This window comes from Dreissena polymorpha, chromosome 16, assembly GCF_020536995.1.
Source record: "Dreissena polymorpha isolate Duluth1 chromosome 16, UMN_Dpol_1.0, whole genome shotgun sequence".
Lineage (NCBI taxonomy): Eukaryota > Metazoa > Mollusca > Bivalvia > Myida > Dreissenidae > Dreissena > Dreissena polymorpha.
In genome coordinates this window covers 48958977-48979421 of record NC_068370.1, presented here as the reverse complement: position 1 = coordinate 48979421, position 20445 = coordinate 48958977, and the positions used below count along the sequence as shown (strand labels likewise).

The following is a 20445-nucleotide window of genomic DNA, read 5'->3' as shown; positions in this document are numbered from 1 at the left end:
ATGGACGCCTCTATGGCCAACAGTTATGACGCCTCATGCGGATCAGAAGATGTCGTCGTCATGGGCAACGGACACAATGACAAAATCGGTTAAATGACATACGATTCTTTTTGGAGAATATTCGAGACATAGAAATTTGACTGTTTAATGATTTGTTTCTGTTAAGTTTGTGTAAGTTCGAACCCGGTAGTCCCCATTTTTATCAACTTAAACGAACCACTGCATCGATTAACTTAAGACGCTAATGATAGCGAACACCAGATGTCGTCTCATAGTACATATTTTGTTTTAAGGGTGATCAATAATTAAATCGTTATTTAAGTGGTTGTGTTTTATTGTTTTTGCTAATTGTCAATGCGACTTTTATTCTTAGTTTTGAACTTAACAGAAAAGAAACGTCTTATTGAACACATTAATGCATTCCTGTGACAGCAAATTTAATGAGGCCACGATTTCACAAACCAAGAGGATACAACTGGGTATTTCGCGAGCGGTTTTAAGCGTAAAGGGGTCCCTGTTTGGACCCGACAGTCTCCTTCCTTTTACCATCTTAAATGAATCACTCCATAGACAAACTCAAGACGCTCATAGCGGACATTATCGTACTGTTAGATATTAGACATTATCGTACTGTTAGATATTAGACATTATCGTACTGTTAGATATTATACATTATCGTACTGTTAGATATTAGACATTATCGTACTGTTAGATATTAGATATTTAAGTAAATCAAACTTATAGATTTCTCATGCGTTACGTCACTGTGTTGCTTTTTGTGACGTCATTACACTTTTTCATGTGTTTTCCAACGAAAGAAAAAACCTGTAACTAGGGTGGTATATAAAAGAAAACAAGGTTAATAGATGATAATAAAAAAATTAATCTTGCATCAAAAGATTACATTCTAGTCTCAACTCTTGATAGAACATGGGATACAAATTTCAAAAGTTCTTACATAAAACCATTCATAGTTAAACCAAGAGTAGCAACATCATTTCAAATCCAAAACACAAAGTGAAGGATTATCTTATACGCGGACATTTATACGCACCATAAGTAAGCATCTACATTTGTATTTCAATATATAATGTTTTGAGGCTAAATCTTCAGCTAACTTCATCAAAAATAGTTTTTTTTTAGTTTGTTTTTTAAGCATTCAACCACTGTAAAAAAAAACCTACGTTAACTTTTTAAATAACAAAGGATAGTAACAACGTTCGCAAAAGTATTCACACAACAATATCTCGCTCTTATTCTTTTTAAATAATTCACTAATTGTTAAATGAAAAGGTTTTAAAACGTAGACCTAAATCAACGTTTGTTACCTTATCTGTAAACAGACTGTATTAATTAAAATATGGGGATATAGCTCAGTGGTAGAGCATTCGACTGCAGATCGAGAGGTCCCCGGTTCGAACCCGGGTGTCCCCTATTTTTAAGACGCTCATGAAAGCGGACACCATTGTGCTATTTCTGTCATGAGTACTTTAACAACAAAAAACTTATATATTTCGTTTGCTGTCATAAGACGTTGTTTTATCAATAAAATGTATCGTTATATATAATATGCCTATTTCTTTTATGGAAATGTTTTGAATGTTGTTTTGTAACTTAGCTGCAAAAAGTGCCTCGAAGTACTCGGAAATAAGTAATTAACTTTTCTGTCCGTACGTTCGTCCTTTCTAACGCATGCTATCTCGTACCTCATTAAATGTTGTCGAAAATGCGTAAACCACGCAATCAAAAATATCTGGTTTTGAAAATGTTTATATTTTAGTTTGAGTTAACACAAATACACTTTTTCGCTGCCGATTGCCGTCCTTAATGATGGAATATAGCACAGTGGTTGCACATTCGACTGCAAGTCAAGAGGTCTGTGGCTCGACCCCAGGCGTTGCCGAATTTTTTTTACTAACTTAAACTAGCAACTACACCCGACAATCTAAAGACCATCAAACGGACACCAGCAGACTGTTTCCGTCTTGAATATTTAAACAAATACAACTTATATTTTTATTATGCTGATGACTTATTATAACACATACGTTTACTTAAAAAAATTCAAATAAATATCCTTATTATCATTACACTTACTTATTAATATAACTGTATTAGTGTTCGCAGTGTTTTTAAAAATACTATTTTATAACATCGCGTCAAAATACGCTTAGATGGCCCTAACTGTGGTTGGCATACAGTTATTAATTTGTCTCTCGGGACGTATACCCGTTCGAACGCACGTACGCTCGTACGTCATGAAGTGTTATCTGGATTGTATTTTACTTGATTAAAAATAAAATAAGTCATCACCATGTCAAGACAGGTGACACTGGCAAAACTTTCCCGTAATGTCAAGATCACAATCTAAACCAAAGGTCGAAATGAAAATACATCTGGTCCGAATCACAACTGTATTATCAATCAGCAGAGTTTCCAAATACTCGCCACACACGATAACCGCGTTGAGATGTTGTGTTACAAATTGTAACAAGGTCATAGATCAATGGTACACCGGTCCTATGCAAAATATGTTCACAGCACAGCTCCTTTAAAGATGTATTATTATTTTGGTTTGTTTATTGTTATAGGTCCATGTGCTATTAAAAGTCAAAATAAAGTATTTACGGTTTCATTAAGTCCCATCCATATAATAGCAGGTAAAAACTAAAATCTATTGCACATTCGTGTAAAACACTGGAGACGTCTGGGTCAGAATAATTGATCTAGTAACCATAGAAACTGGAGCTTTAGGCTTTCCACAAAGATACATTTCGTATAGTCGGAATAAAAATGCCGCCAGTGAGTCGTTCAGTAACAAATGTAACACAAAATTCTATATTATAAATATAATTGTGTCTGTATTATTCATCACAGTTTAATGCACGTCTTTAATGCACTTCTAGTTGTGTAGAACAGCATGCTTGTTATCCTTGAAGTTTCAATTGATATTATTTATAAAATAAGCTTGAACTTGCAAGGAATTAGAATTGCGAATGTTATATCAATAAACCGCTAATTTATTACTTAAAAAACTCCTTTTAATTAACGATTTATTTGAGTTGATAATTTGTTGAGTTTGGACCAATTTGTGGTTATACATTATCACGTTTTAATTAAATGATTGAGAAGTGCTTAATTAAAACTTCATTAGTTACGTAAGTGCGTCGCATAATACATTACAACTTGATAATTACGGATGTCGACGTGTCATGTACTACTTATTAACTCGTGCTTATAATTAACATGTGTTAACTGTGCCTATTGAAGACAAGTTTGCAGTTTTATTCGTCATAATATTTGCATTCAAACTCAAAGATACAAACTATAAATGTTCTATAGTGGTTCAAAGCGCTGAAGTTAATCCAAATCTACCGAGATATTTTCTTAGTCAAACATACTGAAGATAATATTTTTTGCTATATTGCTCAACGATCAAAGATGGTTGGAGCGAGGAATTCAAATAACGGCGACCAGAGCTTCCATAGAAAGGTACATTTTTTGTAGGATTAATAAAATTATCCAATTTTGCTCTCTATAAAATGTATTCACATTGTATTTTTGTATTTTTTTTAAATCGCACACAGCTTATTTATTTCTGTGTATGACAATTTAATGAAATATCAGAATTTATAGACGGAAAATTCTTGTGTATCATACATTTAAGTACTTGCGTGCATGAATACAACTTTTATATGATTGCGAATTATAAATGCGTCTTATAGAGGGTTCGCATTGTCCATTCTTTATATAGCAACAATCATATGTTTTATTGTTTAAGCCGCTGGTGGAGAAACAGCGACGGGAGAGAATGAACAAAAGTATCGACCGACTGAAGCTGCTCATAGCAGATACAATCAACGAACAGATTTAAATATGTTAGACTTAGATTTAATCAATAACACTATTGAATAAATATATATGTTTTTTATATGTGGACACTAAAGTTAATAATAGGCTCTTAAAAATTCTGACTTTAATAAATGAATCATAAATATTTTTGGAAAACAACAATATTGTCATTTTGCGATTAAATTGTATATCATGTTGTTATGTACAGGAATTTTCTTAAACCGCCGATGTCATTTAAAGTCGCACCTATGACACGTGTACTCAAGGCTCACAGTGTCTCACTTGACAACGCTGCAACAACAGCAACGTTCAGCTACATGTACCATGGCTACGGAGGCTGCAGCGTATAGCGCCGTGTTCAAGGACTGTGTCAGAGAGGTCATGACCTACTTATCAGCTTGCAAGGTCACAGACGTCAGTTCGACTAATAATTTGCGTAATCATCTTTATCAAACGCTTATACAGAAAAGAAGATCTAATCCAAACAAAGACAAAGCAAGTACAAATAACGAAAATCACTTATTTTCAACTCCAGCCAGACACAGTGACGTCAGTTTTATGACGCCATCTTCCTTTTTTACACCAAAGATATCTCCAATTGTTTCGATTAGCTCGACCAAAGGATATCTTCGAACAAACTTGTGTACAACAGACCCTGGAAACACAAGCGAAGCCATGAGTTTCCGCTACGACATAAGTACCAACTCATGTTATTCTAGCATGCACGTTTCTATAGCCACCAATTATGGCAACACATCCGGATGTTGTCGTCATTGGCAACGGTGACAAAATTGGTCATGTGATCAAGGACTCATTATGGAGACCGTTCGCGGCATAGCCATTTTGCTGTTTAATGATTTGTTTCTGTTACGTTTTTGCACATATTTTTTTTCGTTGTTGATTCATAAATTATTACTATAGTGATTTTGTTTGTCCTGATTTTCATCATTGGCAATGCGAATTTTATTCTAAGTGTATAGAACAGATAAGTATTTTCGGCATTATTAACGATTTTTTAAGCAACTTAATTTAGCAATTTTACAAATGGGCTATTTGATGAAGGGTTAATGTTCTAACAAGAAATGTCTTTTATATTGAACATTCGATGCCATAGTAAAGGCGTTAGCAAATAGCATTCACACATCACTATCGCGTACTTACAATTCATGAACTCATTCACTTAGTGTGAACTGATAAGATTCTAACAATACTAGTAATTTTAATAGAATGAAAGAAACCGTTGTCATGTTATCTGTACCAAACGTCGCTATTCATATATGGGGATATAGCTCAGTGGTAGAGCATTCGACTGCAGATCGAGAGGTCCCCGGTTCAAACCCGGGTGTCCCCTTCCTTTTACCATTTTAAACGGACCTCTTTATCGACAAACCGAAGACACTCATAGTGGACATCATCGTTCTGTTTCCCTGTTTGATATGTAAACAAATGAAACTTATAGATCTCCTCTGCTTAAAATAGTGTTATATCAATTAAGTGTACTTTCAAATTATATAATAGATCTATTGATTACTTTGACACTTAATAATTAATATTAATATTTCTGTCGTCGGAGTTTTTTGTTATATTGTTTTATAACATCGCGTCACAATTAAAGTTTCAATGGCCCTAACAATTGTCGGCATAAAGCAATTGACTCTCCCAAGGTATATCCGTTCGTACGCACGTTATCTCGTACGTCCTGGCATGTTGAATGAAGCTCAATGATTGATCAGGCAATTCAGAATAGCTTGCCACAGATTATCACCATGTCGACACAGCGTGACACACACAAACCAAGTTCAAATGTCAAGATGAGGCTTAGAATCCGATCGACTGAAGATGCTTATAGCGGATACTTCTTTTGTATGAAATAAAGTAAGTAATATGCTGTTTCAATATGATTTAAATAAATAAAACATTAATATCATCAGAATATAAACATAATGTAAGGCTTTCAGTTTTGCGATTTAATCGTTTGAGTAATTGTGATAAACAATTTTCTGTGTTATTTGATGTCTCCACCATAACACGTGCAGACAAGGCCGATATTCTGAATCTCACAGGGTTTCACTTGACAACGCTACAACAACAACACTGTTTAGCTCACATGGCTACGAAGGCTGCAGCGTACAGAGCCGGGTTCAATGACTGTGTCCGAGACGTGATGGCCTACGTATCAGCTTACAATGTCACAGATGTCAGTCGGATTAATAATTTGAGTGATCATCTTCATTTGTCGCTTTTCGACATCAGCAGACTTAATCCAAAGGAAGGCACGGCAAGTGCTGCACGTACCGCAAAACACGTCCTGTAAACCCCGTCCAGAAACAATGACGTCTGTTTTATAAAGTAATCTCTTAATACGCCAGATTTCTGCGAACAAACTTCTGTACAACAGAGTCGGGAAATACAAGTGACGTCATGAGTTTCCGCAGGGATATCCCTATGGCAAACAGTTATGACGCCCCATCCGGATCAGAAGATGTCGTCGTCATGGGCAACGGACATGATGACAAATTCGCTCACATGATTTACGACTCTTCATGGAGACCGTTGGAGATATAGAAATGTGATTGTTGAATGATTTGTTTCTGTTAAGTTTGTGTACATATTTTATTTCAAGGGTGATTAATAATTAAATTATTACTAAAGTTTTGTTTAGTGTTTTTGCGCAATGTCAATTCTAAACATTTATTTTTGTCCTTGTACCGATTACTGGATGATATTCTATTAACAATTTAGAAACATAGAAATTGGCTTTTAAAATGTAGCATACATTTATCCTAATTTGTTTCGTACTATCAAATATTATCATATAAGCATGATAGTATGTTGTTTAAAAGAAGCCTTTTAGGACTGTATTCTAAACATATACATCGATTTAACAAAGAATGACAAAAGGGTAGTACTATATACACATTTACATACATATGCCATATAACACCACTTTATCCTGCATTAAATGGTTTCTCTAAATCGGCCTCTTCGGATATGTTTATAAATTAAGTTCAATTTTACTATTACGAAAAACAAGTAAAATAACCAATCGCAAAGAAACCTTTAAATACAAAAATATAATATAGTTTAATCATTTAACTTGTATGAATTATATATCTATCACAGATGGTATTTTAACATCTATGGAATTAACATTAAGAGTGCCATAGATATATATGCCTTACCGAAACGAAAATGTAAGACTGATATCATAGGCAACTGCTATCACTAACATCTGTACTTAAAAATGTATATCCACTTTTCATATATATTTGTCTTACCGAAAGAAACATGTAAGACAAATATTGTGGAAACTAGACTTATAATGACACGTTATAATACATTAATTGTAAGATCTTGAACTACATTATGATTTAACGAGTAAGACAGACATTATAGATGTTTTTGTCATATCTATTCATACGATAGAACGCTTATATGGTGTCATATTAACATAAACAGCAGAATTAACTTTGCTTTAACAATTTCAGATTAGTTCACTACAATACTTTAAAGTTGTACAGAGCAACGCTATTATAACCTGGTAAATATAATAATACAAAGGGTATTAAGGCAACATGTCTTATCTATTAATCGTAATAGAAAAATGCATGTAAATGTTATAATGCAATCGTATTTCACTACAATACATTACAGTTGTAAAAAGCAACGCTATCATTGTCTGGTATACTTAACAATTAAAACGGCATAAAAGACTCATATCATCTTTATTATCCGTATTACAAAATGTATGTGACAGTAACCAACAGAGTTTTAAACATAGTTTGCGTATGGTTTCTGTAATATACCAAGGAACATATATAGTACATCAGACATATTAACAGTTTCAGCAGAAACACATAGCAAACATGAAATATATACAATTCAAGTACAAAAAAACACATGGAAAGCATGTATTTACAGTATCACACGAAACACATTGTGCATCAAATTTACCATGCCAATGTCTATACATTACCTCATATCTAATAATAAATGCTTAATGAATATAGGTTCCTAAGTTTTTAAGTATATTCTAATTTTTGACTTTATAAGATCTACAAATTTAGCCATGCTAGGTCTAAACCAATATTTTCTGCCAATATATTTTTTCCTAATGTCAGTATACATTACACATTCCATAACAAAACGATATTCATCCTCAATTGTATTGCACCTTGCACATTTTCTATCACTTATTGGGGTACTCAAAGGTCTGGTCCATCGACCAGCCTCAATATACAATCAATGCGATGAGACTCGAAAACGAGAAAACGATTGACAAAACTTACTAATATTAAAACATTCGAGATATGGTTGAAATCTAAAAGATGAAATTGTGTTGTAGAATAAAGCTCTACTAGACTGAGTTAATCTGGCGTACCAGTTCTGTATAAATTGGTCATTTAATCTCTGCTTAACAATATATAGAAACATGTCATTATTACCTACACCTTGAAAAGTCCAGGCATGAACAAAACCAAGCGAACATAATAAGTTATTCAAGAAGGAGCACCAATTTGTTTTATTGGGAATTTGGGATACAATTCTAAATCATTCTTTAATAAATTATACACAAGAAGAATATACTTATTTTTTCTTTCGTTTGAAGAATTCGTAGCCAATATTTAATAGCCTTATACATATGTATAGTTTTAAAAGATACTCTGCCTAATTCGCCATATATAAAATCGTTCTGAGTAGTTTTCTTCACACCAAGCAGTTTTTTGCAAAATCTCATATGTAATGTCTCAATTGATAAGTCATTCGCAAAACAACATATTTCACAACAATAATTCAAAATTGGCGATACAAGCTTATCGAAAAGTTCCAACTTGTGTTTTGGCGATATATAAGTAAATTCATACAAGTATTTATTCAAAGTAAAAATGGCTTTCTGTGCCTGTCCGGCCAAAGTACTTTGTGCGGTACTAAGCGAACCCCCTGTAGTAAAAACCACACCTATATAACAGAATTTGTTAACTATTTCAATTGGTTCGCCATTATAATAAAAAGCAATGTCATTTGGAATAGAACCGCCTTTTCTAAATATCATAACTTTTGTTTTAGCAACATTTACCTTCAGTTTCCATGTTAAACAATAATCATATAATATATCAATACTACGCTGTAATGATTCAGCCGAATTTGCAAAAATGACAATGTCGTCGGCATACAGTAACATAAATATCTTAAACATATTAACATCTATACCATCTGCATTGTTATGAATAAACATATCTTCTAAATCATTGATAAACATGGAAAATAAAAAGGGAGATAAGCACTCCCCCTGCCGTACCCCAAGAGTGCATGTGTATTCATCACTTAACTTATTGCAATGCTTAACTCTAGACTTAACAGAATCGTATATTGATTTAACAATGTTGAGTATATTACCTCTAAGTCCCAGCTGTATCAGCTTAAACCAAAGATTTTCACGAACCACATAGTCAAACGCTTTAGTATAATCAACACATAATGTATAGAGTTGTTTCCCTTGATTCAGAACATGTGTTATTAAACCGTTAAGCACACATATATTATCTACCGTACTCATATTTGCCCTAAATCCTGCTTGGGCTTCTATATACACGTTATACTTTTCGGCCCATGATTTCAATCTATTATCTATAATCCTAGTAAACAGCTTACCTAAACTACTCAATAAAGTTATACCACGATAAGTATCCACATTATTCATACTGCCTTTTTTATGAAGTGGAATCACAAAGTCTTCCGACCATCGCTCAGGGAAATATGCGTTTCAAAAATCTTATTAAACAATGTATAAAAAACGTTCATCAATGCATTTTTACCGACAGTAAACATTTCGTTTATTAAACAATCAGGACCACCTGACCTGTTGGTTTTCAACTGGTTAATGGCTGCTGTTATTTCCGTAATCGTTATACATGTGTTTAATTCACTTAACATAATTTTAAAATCATCATTACGTCTTCACATGTTGAATGCAGCTCACTTATTGATCAGACAATTCAGAATAGCTTGCCACATTTTATCACCATGTCGAGACAGCGTGACACACGCAAACCAAGTTCAAATCTAAAGATGAGGCTTAGAACAAATGTCAAAATATCCATTTAGCGAGTAATAGAACCCAATAGAACATGCCCAAAATCACAACTTTATTATTAAGCCGCCAATCTTAAATACTTGCCACAAACGATCACCACAGTGAGATTGTATGCTACAAACACGCCGCAAGGAAAAAAAGTCAATAGCACACAGTTGAAAAGCTAAATATGGACTTAATACAGCTTGTTACAGTTTGTATTATGTTCAGTTTTACAGGTCCGTATTATCTAAAAAGTGAAGAGAGTATTTTCGATGTAATAAGATGTCAAGTACCGGTAACATGTATAAACTAAAATCGATTACACATTCATAAATAACAATGGAGATATATATGCAAGAACATGAACTTAAAAATTCCCAGAAACTGAAGCTGAAGACTGTTAACAACAGTAAGATATATTTTGTATACTTTAGTCGAAAACAAATGTTGCTATTTTCTTGTTTATTTGAAACATGGTACTAATTATTGGTAACGGCAGAACAATAATACTCAGAAAAAGTAGAAAATACACCAAATATTATATTTTAAGTTTAAACAGTATCAATTTTATTGTAGGAAAGCGGTACATTTTTATCTTGTTGTCGATTAGTTGAATGAGTCGTAAATTATAATACAAGATTACCAATTTTATTTTCAACCAATGACACGACTTCTTTCCGTAACACCGCTTCTGCCTAAAATGGTGGTCGTGATGGTGCGAAGTACACTAAGTGTTGTTTCTTATTAATGTCCGACTTTTTACCGTTCAACTGGGACCACGGACTCTAGATCAATATACGCTCCGTGCTGGGACTTAAGAACGACATATTACGAAGAAACTGTTTGTCAATGAAAAACGTACGTGGAGTTTATATCAAAGTTTTTGTTTAATTGTTAAAATTCGACCAAAAATAGCCTTCCGAAATAACTGATGATTTGGTCGTCGAGAATTATACACTCCGATTTCACTCCGTCATATTTGTTAAACTTTTAACTGTTTTGGATATAATTTGTCAAATAAACGGTGTTTAATCATTGATGGACGTTTCCTGCTGGCAACAACAACGACATATGTGTGCATTGTTTGATTTTTCATGTTGTTTCATGGTGTTATTCAATACACCTATGAAATCATCGTTGGATACCTTTTCTTTTATTTTATATATATATATATATATATATATATATATATATATATATATATATATATATATATATGTATATATATATATATATATAAGGATCATTTTTTTCAAGTACCTGCGAGTGCAACAACCTCCGCGAATAGATTTGACGGGAACCAGCATCGCTGGATCAAATTGTATGTGAGAGAAAGGAACGACAACTCAGCGTGGAGATTGGTACCGCAAATCACTTCATTCCAACTCCAGCCTGAAACAGTGACGTCAATTTTTTGACGTTTTCTTCCTTTTTTTACGCCAAAGATGTATCCAATAGTTTCAAATAGCTCAAACGGATTTCTGTAAGTAAACTTCTGCACAACAGAGTAGAAAAATACAAGAGACGTAATGATTTTTCGCTACGACAGCAGTACCGACTCATGTTATTCCAGAATGGACGCCTCTATGGCCAACAGTTATGACGCCTCATGCGGATCAGAAGATGTCGTCGTCATGGGCAACGGACACAATGACAAAATCGGTTAAATGACATACGATTCTTTTTGGAGAATATTCGAGACATAGAAATTTGACTGTTTAATGATTTGTTTCTGTTAAGTTTGTGTAAGTTCGAACCCGGTAGTCCCCATTTTTATCAACTTAAACGAACCACTGCATCGATTAACTTAAGACGCTAATGATAGCGAACACCAGATGTCGTCTCATAGTACATATTTTGTTTTAAGGGTGATCAATAATTAAATCGTTATTTAATTGGTTGTGTTTTATTGTTTTTGCTAATTGTCAATGCGACTTTTATTCTTAGTTTTGAACTTAACAGAAAAGAAACGTCTTATTGAACACATTAATGCATTCCTGTGACAGCAAATTTAATGAGGCCACGATTTCACAAACCAAGAGGATACAACTGGGTATTTCGCGAGCGGTTTTAAGCGTAAAGGGGTCCCTGTTTGGACCCGACAGTCTCCTTCCTTTTACCATCTTAAATGAATCACTCCATAGACAAACTCAAGACGCTCATAGCGGACATTATCGTACTGTTAGATATTAGACATTATCGTACTGTTAGATATTAGACATTATCGTACTGTTAGATATTATACATTATCGTACTGTTAGATATTAGACATTATCGTACTGTTAGATATTAGATATTTAAGTAAATCAAACTTATAGATTTCTCATGCGTTACGTCACTGTGTTGCTTTTTGTGACGTCATTACACTTTTTCATGTGTTTTCCAACGAAAGAAAAAACCTGTAACTAGGGTGGTATATAAAAGAAAACAAGGTTAATAGATGATAATAAAAAAATTAATCTTGCATCAAAAGATTACATTCTAGTCTCAACTCTTGATAGAACATGGGATACAAATTTCAAAAGTTCTTACATAAAACCATTCATAGTTAAACCAAGAGTAGCAACATCATTTCAAATCCAAAACACAAAGTGAAGGATTATCTTATACGCGGACATTTATACGCACCATAAGTAAGCATCTACATTTGTATTTCAATATATAATGTTTTGAGGCTAAATCTTCAGCTAACTTCATCAAAAATAGTTTTTTTTTAGTTTGTTTTTTAAGCATTCAACCACTGTAAAAAAAAACCTACGTTAACTTTTTAAATAACAAAGGATAGTAACAACGTTCGCAAAAGTATTCACACAACAATATCTCGCTCTTATTCTTTTTAAATAATTCACTAATTGTTAAATGAAAAGGTTTTAAAACGTAGACCTAAATCAACGTTTGTTACCTTATCTGTAAACAGACTGTATTAATTAAAATATGGGGATATAGCTCAGTGGTAGAGCATTCGACTGCAGATCGAGAGGTCCCCGGTTCGAACCCGGGTGTCCCCTATTTTTAAGACGCTCATGAAAGCGGACACCATTGTGCTATTTCTGTCATGAGTACTTTAACAACAAAAAACTTATATATTTCGTTTGCTGTCATAAGACGTTGTTTTATCAATAAAATGTATCGTTATATATAATATGCCTATTTCTTTTATGGAAATGTTTTGAATGTTGTTTTGTAACTTAGCTGCAAAAAGTGCCTCGAAGTACTCGGAAATAAGTAATTAACTTTTCTGTCCGTACGTTCGTCCTTTCTAACGCATGCTATCTCGTACCTCATTAAATGTTGTCGAAAATGCGTAAACCACGCAATCAAAAATATCTGGTTTTGAAAATGTTTATATTTTAGTTTGAGTTAACACAAATACACTTTTTCGCTGCCGATTGCCGTCCTTTATGATGGAATATAGCACAGTGGTTGCGCATTCGACTGCAAGTCGAGAGGTCTCTGGCTCGACCCCAGGCGTTCCCGAATTTTTTTTACTAACTTAAACTAGCAACTACACCCGACAATCTAAAGACCATCAAACGGACACCAGCAGACTGTTTCCGTCTTGAATATTTAAACAAATACAACTTATATTTTTATTATGCTGATGACTTATTATAACACATACGTTTACTTAAAAAAATTCAAATAAATATCCTTATTATCATTACACTTACTTATTAATATAACTGTATTAGTGTTCGCAGTGTTTTTAAAAATACTATTTTATAACATCGCGTCAAAATACGCTTAGATGGCCCTAACTGTGGTTGGCATACAGTTATTAATTTGTCTCTCGGGACGTATACCCGTTCGAACGCACGTACGCTCGTACGTCATGAAGTGTTATCTGGATTGTATTTTACTTGATTAAAAATAAAATAAGTCATCACCATGTCAAGACAGGTGACACTGGCAAAACTTTCCCGTAATGTCAAGATCACAATCTAAACCAAAGGTCGAAATGAAAATACATCTGGTCCGAATCACAACTGTATTATCAATCAGCAGAGTTTCCAAATACTCGCCACACACGATAACCGCGTTGAGATGTTGTGTTACAAATTGTAACAAGGTCATAGATCAATGGTACACCGGTCCTATGCAAAATATGTTCACAGCACAGCTCCTTTAAAGATGTATTATTATTTTGGTTTGTTTATTGTTATAGGTCCATGTGCTATTAAAAGTCAAAATAAAGTATTTACGGTTTCATTAAGTCCCATCCATATAATAGCAGGTAAAAACTAAAATCTATTGCACATTCGTGTAAAACACTGGAGACGTCTGGGTCAGAATAATTGATCTAGTAACCATAGAAACTGGAGCTTTAGGCTTTCCACAAAGATACATTTCGTATAGTCGGAATAAAAATGCCGCCAGTGAGTCGTTCAGTAACAAATGTAACACAAAATTCTATATTATAAATATAATTGTGTCTGTATTATTCATCACAGTTTAATGCACGTCTTTAATGCACTTCTAGTTGTGTAGAACAGCATGCTTGTTATCCTTGAAATTTCAATTGATATTATTTATAATTAAGAATATTGACGACATTGTATTGATTTTACTGTTATTTGCTGATGATATGGCTATTGTAGGTAAAACGCCCAATGAAATTCAAAACCACTTAGATAATCTATATTATTATTGTAATTTATGGGGATTGAAAGTAAATACAGAGAAAACAAAAATTACAGTATTTCGGAAAAGAGGCGGATTATTGCCAAATGAAAAATGGACCTACAATGGCCATGACATACAAGTTGTGAATGATTTTAATTATCTTGGGGTTGTTTTTAATTATACTGGGAGTTTCACATTGAATCAGGAACACCTAACGGGTAAAGCTTTAAAAGCAATGAATATTTTATTGTCTAAATGTAATGACTACGATTTAAAACCCAAGATACTTTGTCAATTATTTGACGCATTTGTTGGATCCATTTTAAATTATGCTTCGGAAGTCTGGGGCTATACTAAAAGTAAGGAACTTGAAAGAATCCATTTGAAATTTTGCAAACGATTACTCAAGGTAAAACTTAACACATGTAATGCTTGTGTTTATGGTGAGCTGGGTAGATATCCCATGTATATACATAGATATGTACGTGTAATTAAATATTGGTTTAAGATATGTAGATCTGAAAATATCATTATTAAAACCATATATAATTTGGCCGTCTCAGATTATCATAAAGGCTGTCATAATTGGACATTTAATGTTAAAAAAAATGTTTGATGACTTTGGTTTTAGTTATGCATTTGATGATATAAACACTATTAATATTGAGATTAACTCATTTGTAGAGGAATTTAAACGGAGAGTTTATGATAACTTCACACAGGACTGGTATAGAACCTTAAATAATAGTTCGATGTTAGATGTTTATCGAAATTTTAAAATCAATTTTGAATATGAGTCGTACTTAGAAATTTTACCAAGAAGTTTAAGATACTTTTTTACCAGATTAAGATTGTCAGCCCATCTACTGCATATTCAAACCGATCGTTATGCAAGAGACGTCGCTAGAAATCAGCGTCACTGCATGTGTTGCAATTCGACCGATATTGAAGATGAATTTCATTTTATTTGCATTTGCCCGGCGTTTAGAAACATTAGAAAAAAATACATAAAACCATGTTATTACAAAAGGCCATCTATGTATAAATATTTAAGTTTACTGCAATCGAATAATAAAATAGAACTTATAAAAGTATGTCTCTTTGTTAAAGAATCACTTAAAGTTCGAACATCTATTATTAACGCAATAATGCTTTAGATGTTCATCCTCTTTTCTTTGTTCTTTTTTCTTTTTTCTGTCTTTGTTGTTTTTATATTTAATTTACTTTGTTAGCTAAGCAGATCATTTGTAAATACGTGTAAAAGTTTGTACCTATCACAATTGACATTGTACTGTTTTCATAATGTGTTGTTGACGATGTACATTGTATAAGTCAAAATAAACTGTCTGTCTGTCTGTCTGTCTATAAGATAAGCTTGAACTTGCAAGGAATTAGAATTGCGAATGTTATATTAATAAACCGCTATTTTTTTTACTTAAACAACTCCTTATAATTAACGATTTATCTGAGTTGATAATTTGTTGAGTTTGGACCAATTTGTGGCTATACATTATCACGTTTTAATTAAATGATTGAGAAGTGCTTAATTAAAACTTCATTAGTTACGTAAGTGCGTCGCATAATACATTACAACTTGATAATTACGGATGTCGACGTGTCATGTACTACTTATTAACTCGTGCTTATAATTAACATGTGTTAACTGTGCCTATTGAAGACAAGTTTGCAGTTTTATTCGTCAGAATATTTGCATTCAAACTCAAAGATACAAACTATAAATGTTCTATAGTGGTTCAAAGCGCTGAAGTTAATCCACATCTACCGAGATATTTTCTTAGTCAAACATACTGAAGATAATATTTTTTGCTATATTGCTCAACGATCAAAGATGGTTGGAGCGAGGAATTCAAATAACGGCGACCAGAGCTTCCCTAGAAAGGTACATTTTTTGTAGGATTAATAAAATTATCCAATTTTGCTCTCTATAAAATGTATTCACATTGTATTTTTGTATTTTTTTTTAAATCGCACACAGCTTATTTATATCTGTGTATGACAATTTAATGAAATATCAGAATTTATAGACGGAAAATTCTTGTGTATCATACATTTAAGTACTTGCGTGCATGAATACAACTTTTATATGATTGCGAATTATAAATGCGTCTTATAGAGGGTTCGCATTGTCCATTCTTTATATAGCAACAATCATATGTTTTATTGTTTAAGATCCGGAAGCCGCTGGTGGAGAAACAGCGACGGGAGAGAATGAACAAAAGTATCGACCGACTGAAGCTGCTCATAGCAGATACAATCAACGAACAGATTTAAATATGTTAGACTTAGATTTAATCAATAACACTATTGAATAAATATATATGTTTTTTTTTATGTGGACACTAAAGTTAATAATAGGCTCTTAAAAATTCTGACTTTAATAAATGAATCATAAATATTTTTGGAAAACAACAATATTGTCATTTTGCGATTAAATTGTATATCATGTTGTTATGTACAGGAATTTTCTTAAACCGCCGATGTCATTTAAAGTCGCACCTATGACACGTGTACTCAAGGCTCACAGTGTCTCACTTGACAACGCTGCAACAACAGCAACGTTCAGCTACATGTACCATGGCTACGGAAGCTGCAGCGTATAGCGCCGGGTTCAAGGACTGTGTCAGAGAGGTCATGACCTACTTATCAGCTTGCAAGGTCACAGACGTCAGTTCGACTAATAATTTGCGTAATCATCTTTATCAAACGCTTATACAGAAAAGAAGATCTAATCCAAACAAAGACAAAGCAAGTACAAATAACGAAAATCACTTATTTTCAACTCCAGCCAGACACAGTGACGTCAGTTTTATGACGCCATCTTCCTTTTATACACCAAAGATTTCTCCAATTGTTTCGATTAGCTCGACCAAAGGATATCTTCGAACAAACTTGTGTACAACAGACCCTGAAAACGCAAGCGAAGCCATGAGTTTCCGCTACGACATAATTACCAACTCATGTTATTCTAGCATGCACGTCTCTATAGCCACCAATTATGGCAACACATCCGGATGTTGTCGTCATTGGCAACGGTGACAAAATTGGTCATGTGATCAAGGACTCATTATGGAGACCGTTCGCGGCATAGCCATTTTGCTGTTTAATGATTTGTCTCTGTTACGTTTTTGCACATATTTTTTTTTCGTTGTTGATTCATAAATTATTACTATAGTGATTTTGTTTGTCCTGATTTTCATCATTGGCAATGCGAATTTTATTCTAAGTGTATAGAACAGATAAGTATTTTCGGCATTATTAACGATTTTTTAAGCAACTTAATTTAACAATTTTACAAATGGGCTATTTGATGAAGGGTTAATGTTCTAACAAGAAATGTCTTTAATATTGAACATTCGATGCGATAGTAAACGCGTTAGCAAATAGCATTCACACATCACTATCGCGTACTTACAATTCATGAACTCATTCACTTAGTGTGAACTGATAAGATTCTAACAATACTAGTAATTTTAATAGAATGAAAGAAACCGTTGTCATGTTATCTGTACCAAACGTCGCTATTCATATATGGGGATATAGCTCAGTGGTAGAGCATTCGACTGCAGATCGAGAGGTCCCCGGTTCAAACCCGGGTGTCCCCTTCCTTTTACCATTTTAAACGGACCTCTTTATCGACAAACCGAAGACACTCATAGCGGACATCATCGTTCTGTTTCCGTGTTTGATATGTAAACAAATGAAACTTATAGATCTCCTCTGCTTAAAATAGTGTTATATCAATTAAGTGTACTTTCAAATTATATAATAGATCTATTGATTACTTTTACACTTACTAATTAATATTAATATTTCTGTCGTCGGAGTTTTTTGTTATATTGTTTTATAACATCGCGTCACAATTAAAGTTTCAATGGCCCTAACAATTGTCGGCATAAAGCAATTGACTCTCCCAAGGTATATCCGTTTGTACGCACGTTATCTCGTACGTCCTGGCATGTTGAATGAAGCTCAATGATTGATCAGGCAATTCAGAATAGCTTGCCACAGATTATCACCATGTCGACACAGCGTGACACACACAAACCAAGTTCAAATGTCAAGATGAGGCTTAGAATCCGATCGACTGAAGATGCTTATAGCGGATACTTCTTTTGTATGAAATAAAGTAAGTAATATGCAGTTTCAATATGATTTAAATAAATAAAACATTAATATAATCAGAATATAAACATAATGTAAGGCTTTCAGTTTTGCGATTTAATCGTTTGAGTAATTGTGATAAGAAATGAATTTTTTGTGTTATTTGATGTCTCCACCATAACACGTGCAGACAAGGCCGATATTCTGAATCTCACAGGGTTTCACTTGACAACGCTACAACAACAACACTGTTTAGCTCACATGGCTACGAAGGCTGCAGCGTAAAGAGCCGGGTTCAATGACTGTGTCCGAGACGTGATTGCCTACGTATCAGCTTACAATGTCACAGATGTCAGTCGGATTAATAATTTGAGTGATCATCTTCATTAGACGCTTTTCGACATCAGCAGACTTAATCCAAAGGAAGGCACGGCAAGTGCTGTACGTACCGCAAAACACGTCCTGTAAACCCCGTCCAGAAACAGTGACGTCTGTTTTATAAAGTAATCTCTTAATACGCCAGATTTCTGCGAACAAACTTCTGTACAACAGAGTCGGGAAATACAAGTGACGTCATGAGTTTCCGCAGGGATATCCCTATGGCAAACAGTTATGACGCCCCATCCGTATCAGAAGATGTCGTCGTCATGGGCAACGGACATGATGACAAATTCGCTCACATGATTTACGACTCTTCATGGAGACCGTTGGAGATATAGAAATATGATTGTTGAATGATTTGTTTCTGTTAAGTTTGTGTACATATTTTATTTCAAGGGTGATTAATACTTAAAATTAAATTATTACTAAAGTTTTGTTTAGTGTTTTTGCGCAATGTCAATTCTAAGCTTTGACATGTACAGAAAAAACGTCGTATTTAATACATTAATGAGTTATTGTGACAGCAACTTAAAACAGGCCAATTTCCCACACACAAATAGGATGAAATTGGGTAATTTGCGAGGAGTTTTAAGACTAACAGATATATCTTACAATTAAACAATATGCATATTTGGTTTGAGAGCTTGTTTTTTGCTAATAGTTTAAATTATTAATCATGATGCTATAAAATATAGAGAGACAGACAGAGAGACAGACAGAGTGACAGACAGACAGAGTGACAGACAGACAGATAGACGGACGGACGGACGGACGGACAGACAGACAGACAGACAGACAGACAGACAGACAGACAGACAGACAGACAGACAAAGAGAAAGAACACATACATACATACATACATACATACATACACACATACATACATACATACATACATACATACATACATACATACATACATACATATATACATACATACATAAAGGATCTGGCACGAGTTGTCATATCGTACGATATTTTATTAAACGAGTTGAGGAATTTTGTTAGAAAGCGAGCCTATGGCGAGCTTACTAACGAATTTCCTGGACGAGTTTAATAAAATATGGCATGATATGGCAACGAGTGTCAGATCTTTTATATCAAATGCTTTTAAATGAGCAAATTAAATACATATTTACGCAAACATAATGATAAATCCCGAATGTTGTTTACATTTCGTTACGTCATTTGACGTTGCAAAGTCATTTCAGCAAAATAACAAAATGCGATTGGTCAATAAACGAAAACTAAGCCAATGAAAACGCTTAAAAATGTTGTATTACACATGTGTTATATATATTGGATCTGGCACGAGTTGTCATATCATACCATATTTTATTAAACGAGTTCAGGAATTTTGTTAGTACGCGAGCATTTGGCGAGCTTACTAA

At 33.7% G+C, this 20445-nt stretch overlaps 4 non-coding genes across 4 annotated transcripts; all 4 read left to right on the top strand.

Moving 5' to 3' along the window:
• The first annotated feature begins 1362 nt into the window (after nt 1-1362).
• Trnac-gca (transfer RNA cysteine (anticodon GCA)) lies at nt 1363-1434 on the top strand. Its single transcript has one exon. It is a non-coding gene; the product is annotated as a tRNA-Cys (tRNA).
• A 3697-nt stretch (nt 1435-5131) lies between these two features.
• Nucleotides 5132-5203, top strand: Trnac-gca (transfer RNA cysteine (anticodon GCA)). Its single transcript has one exon. It is a non-coding gene; the product is annotated as a tRNA-Cys (tRNA).
• A 7661-nt stretch (nt 5204-12864) lies between these two features.
• Trnac-gca (transfer RNA cysteine (anticodon GCA)) lies at nt 12865-12936 on the top strand. The gene has a single exon. It is a non-coding gene; the product is annotated as a tRNA-Cys (tRNA).
• A 5166-nt stretch (nt 12937-18102) lies between these two features.
• Trnac-gca (transfer RNA cysteine (anticodon GCA)) lies at nt 18103-18174 on the top strand. The gene has a single exon. It is a non-coding gene; the product is annotated as a tRNA-Cys (tRNA).
• The last annotated feature ends 2271 nt before the right edge of the window (nt 18175-20445 follow it).